Source organism: Durio zibethinus, chromosome 2 (genome assembly GCF_047325235.1).
Source record: "Durio zibethinus cultivar Kanyao isolate XHJ-2024 chromosome 2, ASM4732523v1, whole genome shotgun sequence".
NCBI classification, from domain to species: Eukaryota; Viridiplantae; Streptophyta; class Magnoliopsida; order Malvales; family Malvaceae; genus Durio; species Durio zibethinus.
Window position 1 is genome coordinate 1,824,535 of NC_143163.1, and position 6,000 is coordinate 1,830,534.

Consider the following 6,000-nt stretch of genomic DNA (forward strand, 5'->3'; position numbering starts at 1 on the left):
AGATGATAAAAATGACCATAATTTCTTATGTTTCGACATTCATGTAAGATCCATTTTTTTGTGTTACACGAAAAAGTTTCACACGTCTAATTGTACCGTCCATCTCATTCTCCTATACAAAAATATATGTTATTTGATATGATACATATCAACCGTAACTTATTTATGCATATCAATCCTGTTAATCAAGTATTAAAATTTTGAATAATTTTAATCTCCTTTATTTATATTTTGGCCTTGTAACAACACAATAGCCTTAAACATACGCAAAGAATAAAAGTATTTTGGGCTTTCACACATATCGATCATGAAAACTAAATTCAATTATTTTTTTCTTGTTTAATATCAAGGATTGAAGCCATTCAATACGTTGAAAGGCATCCAAAATTTATTTATATATTTACCTTTTATATGCAAAAATATTTTCAAATAGACATAACTGATAACTTTTTCTCTCATATCAACTATAGAAACTAAGTTCAATCAATCGAACAAGATTAATATCAAGTATTGAAGCTATCGAAACTGTTAAAATACAACAATAACAGTGACTAGATAATAAAGGCATAAATATACGTAAACAGTAACTTTTCATACATATCATCTGTGTAACTAAGTTCAAAACTTTTGATAAGTTTAATATCATGTATTAAAACAATCAAATCTATTAAAACAGAACAATAAATATTAATTTTCATATTTACTTTTTTACGGCAGAAAAAGTTTATTCATTGGAATAAGTTAATTATCATAAACTTACGATTTCTTTTTGCTTTCTTGCAAAACTTTTAATCCACTTATGTGGCTATATTTCTGTTACTTTATGCTACCAAACTCAATTTGTTCTCTTTCCTGTCATAAAAAATAATTGTGTATATGATAGAAATACAAATATTACTAACTAAAACCATCAAACACTTTCATCATTTCATTATATTATACAAAGTTATAAACTAGTACCTCTCATTTTCTTGAGAACTAAAATCTAATCAGTTGTTCATATTGTCACCTAATCACATTACGGGATAGATTTTGCATCATCGCCTCTACAATAGTATTTCGATCGAAATACTTATTTTTCAAACTATGCTTATAATCTTTCCATTTCCTTCCCAATGGCTTAAGCACAAATGAAGTTGATATTTTAAATACAAATCTTGACTGTAATAATACAATAAGAAAAGTTTGAATAAGTAAACAAAATGTAAAATAAAAAATTTGAATTCATTTAATTAATTATACTAATATCTTAATAAAGTTTACCGTATCGGCCTTAACTTCTTCTAGAACATTATGCCATGTTTCATAATGAATAGGCAATTTCATTCCATTACAGGCTAGCATGCCTAAAAATTTAGGCAATAGTTAAGCCTCTTCACCAATTGGTTGCCTATCAAAGTTTGCAGACATTACAATACGCTCGTTAGGAGGTAGTGCAAACAATTTCTTCAAAGTTGTCTGGCCTCTGGTCTTCCGTTGATCATTGCTATCAACTATAACAAATATAAAATATATTTTTAAAATCGTAATACTTTTATCATTATACTCAAATTCTAAAATTAGAGTATATCATACATGCATTCAAATTTAAAGCATAATCAATTGATGGGGTACTATCTAAACTTTGACCTCCCATATTACCAGATCTAATATCAGTTGAAGGGTTAGAAGTGATGGAGTTAGATCTGACAGTATGTTCATTTGCCTCTAAAGGATTCAGTCCATAGCCAATATCTACAGGTGCCATAGACGGTTCTGAACTAATATCTCTGATATGTTTTTCTTTCAACCTACTTCTCTGCATTATAGCTTACCTACATCATAAAAATGAATATAGAAAAAAATATTAGTTCAGAAGATATATAGACAATTTCAATTTAAGAAATCAAAACCTACGATATATAAAGAACATATCGATTTAATAAAATCAAAATATAATGTATGATTTAGAAGATAATAATTATACAATAGCGAATGTGACATTATTTACATACTATTATTTACTACATTATGTCTTAAACACTCGAATTACAAATTATAGGTGCATAAAATTATGGTTCGTAAATATCTTCAGTAACATCTTCGCAGATCCACTGAGCATAGGTACTGGAGATATTTTCATTCAAGTTTTGTTCAGCAAAAGGATAACATTCAGTTTCATGTTCAATATCATCTTTGGTATTTAATCCCATATCAAATAAGTCTCTAGGTATGTTTCGAAGAACAACAAATTAACCCAATTCTTTCGGATCTTCAGAGTAAAATACTTGTTTGACTTGAGATGAAAATACATAACGTTCATCGATGAGTTGTTGTCCAGTGTGAATTAATCAAGAAAAACTCATAAGTGTATATTCGTACTGATCTTTCTTAAGATCTCTCACACTATTCACATCAGTCCAATCACACCAAAATAAGATAACTTTTCACTTGCCATAATAATTCAACTCAATGATGTCATTAATCATGTCATAATAGTCAACATTTCCTTCTAAAGTGTTTGTGTCCCTAACACTAGCATAACTAGTAGTTGATAAAGTCACAATAACTCCAAAATTTTGTGTACTTCTAAATCTTTCACGAAATTTTATGTGAAATCTAAATCCATTGATGATGAAACTTTTGTATCGTTTCACAATCCAGTTCAGACCATGTGAAAGACACTTCACCTCTTCACTAATAAGCCTTCTACTCCAAACCTATAAAAGTGAAATAAATATATATATGTTATTAATGTAATTTTTACCGTAAGCATTCTATGTAGATAAAAAATAATGGGAAGTATGGCATTACTTACCGTTGCTCATAACCATTCATAAAAGTTTTCAGTGAACAACCTATCAACTTTTTGAGGGTTTGATCATCAATAATATGCAGGATCTCTCAAATTATCTTTATATTCATTATAAAGCATTATGATAAAGTATTAACAATAAAAAAACCACAATAAATTATGCCTAATGTAATGAATAATTTCCTTGCTAAACAACTTACGTGCGAAATAATTCAATTGAGTCATGATGAAAAAAAACATATCGATGTGCTTGTGCCTAAGATTTATCATTTAACTCCACCAATTTAGCTTTGCCTATTAGTTGTCCAAAACTTTGAAAAAGATAATTGTAGGCCGAGTCTATATGCTGCATACCAACATTTCTCGAAGGTCTATTAAATCTCATTTCAACATCTTTCAAATAACGAGAATAAAATTCATACACTCTTTTGCTAAATATCCTTCAACAATAAAACCTTTCGGATAGCGTTTGTTACAACAATAAGACTTTAACTTCCCCAAAAACCTATAGCATAAAATATTAGTCATATGTTATTTTAAATAGATTGGCTTGATAATCAATAAAAATGTAATCAATCTATTAACAAATAATACCTTTCAACAGGATACATCCATGATAATAAACTGACCCACCGACCTATGCTTCATATGAAAAGTGGATAACCAAATGCATTATAATAGTGAAAAAGTTTGGAGGAAAGATCTTCTCTAAATGGTATAAAGTAATCACGACTTGATCTTGAACTTTGTCAAGCTTTTTCACATTCATATATTTCTGACATAGAGATTTAAATATGTTACTTAATTCAATTACTACAGAAGTCACTTGCTTTGACATTGATGAACGTAAAGCAATTGGAAGTAAGTCTTACATCAAAATGTGATAATCATGTAACTTCGATGAAGAAAATTTTCCCTTCTTCATATTCACACATCTTGATATATTTAATGTATAGCCATCTGAAACTTTGATATTTTTTAAAACCTTGTAAAACATATATTTTTCAGCTTTAAAAAACCCAAAACAAACAGCAGGTAATCGATATTTGCCATTAGAAAGCAACATCGGATGAAGGTCTGGCCTAATCCCCATATCAACTAGGTCAAGCTGACTCTTTAAGTCATACTTGAATCTTTTATTCACATTGAAAATTATCCCGATAAAATATTCGTAAACATTTTTTTTATGTGTATCAAATCAAGGTTATGACATAATAAATTATATTTCCAATAAGCAACTCAAAAAATATACTTTTTTTCATAATTCAGACTCATTGAGATCATCTACTTCATCATCCTTTTCATCACTTTGAACATCAAGATCACCAACTTCTATATGACTATTACCAACTTACGTAATATGAAATCAAACACCTTCAAAGATGTCCCTCACTCTTTTTCTTGATGGAGTTAATTTTTCATATGTGAAATTGATATCTTTTAACTTTGACAAGATATTAGACCCACTAATAGGTAAAGACGATCTCCTCAACTCTTCAGTTTCATCAAAGAGATGTTTTTAAAATTTAAATCGATGATTATCATTTAACCATCGATGATGTCCCATATAATAGAACTTCTTACCATTACATAACCATATTGAACATATCTATGAAGTACAATATGGACAAGCATAATGACCTTTTGTACTCTAATCAGATAAATTCGTATAAGTAGAAAAATCATTGATAATCCATAATAAAACAGCACACATATTGAAATTTTCTGTTTTTGATATATCATAGGTCTCAATTCCTTTTTATAATTACTTTAACTCTTTAATAAAAGGTTGTAAGTAGATGTCTATATCATTACCTGAATCTTTTTCTCTGAGAATTATCATAGACAATATAAATGACTGTTGCTTTATAGTAATCTATAGTGGTAAATTGTAAGGAATCAATACAACTAGCCAAGTACTATAAGAAGTACTCATCATTTAGAATGGGTTGAATCCATCAGATGCTAGTTCAAGCATAATATTTTGAGGATCAGATGCAAAGTCTAAAAACTTAGAATGAAATAACTTTCATGCCAAAAAATCTACAGGATGCTTCAATGATCCATCATCCATCCACTTCTTATGATGCCACCTCATTGAATTTGTAATTTTGAAAGACATGTAGAGTCGTTGAAGTCTTTATATTAATAAAAAATAGTGTAAAATCTTAACAGGCTTTTTTTTTACACATATCTCATTACCATCATCATTCAACCTTTTATTGAGATTTTTGTCAATCTAACAAGAAATACTAGACAAATGATAAAATTCTTGATTTTTTTTTATCCCTCTAATACAACATGTAATCATTGAGACAACTATAAATTTTTTCATATCCGATACCTAAATCTTTGATCATCTTCTTTGCTTTTTTACAAGATTCAAAAATTTTTACAAAAAAAAAAATATTTCTTTCATAAACTATAATAATAAAGTTAGAGAGTTTTTCATTCATCTACATAAACATTTCAAGTGAAAAAGATGAACACAGAAAGATAAACTTGAATGTTTCGATCTCTCAAAAAGTTTTTCATTCATCTCTTCAAGCAACCTATAAAACTTTGATGCTTCTCTTATTGGTTGTTGGTCACGTACACCTATCCTAGGTTCACCAAATTCATGCATTTCAATATTGGACTGATGAAATCCTTCATTTTAGGGAAAAAGATTACGAAAATTTTAGTTATAAATGTTAAAAGCATCTCGTAATATGCCTTTAATGTCATCTGCTATAAAGGGATCATGTTGGTAATGAAGAGCATTTGATGTTGAAAAAATTATAGTGGAAGACCTTGACTGTACAAACTTTCCATGAAAATATCAATTAACATATCTCGATAAAAATTCAATACAAATTAAATGCTCATAAACAACTTGATGCATTTGTCACTCGATATTAGCACATTTCACACATAAGCATAATATCATATTATCTTTACTTGTATTCTCAAATGCAAAATTAAGAAAATTTTCACTCTATTTCTGTACTTTTGATTTAATCTTGACTTTTACATCCAACTCTTATCCATTTATTAGTTGCTACACTATCAGACCAAATGTATATAAATAATTAATATGAAAATGAACATGTATAATTGCATAGTCTACTATGTTTTAAACAAAAGATAATAACAAGACCAGTACTTACACAAAACGAGAACTCCTTATTGTGAAGTAATTTATTAGCTACCAGATATTATGATTG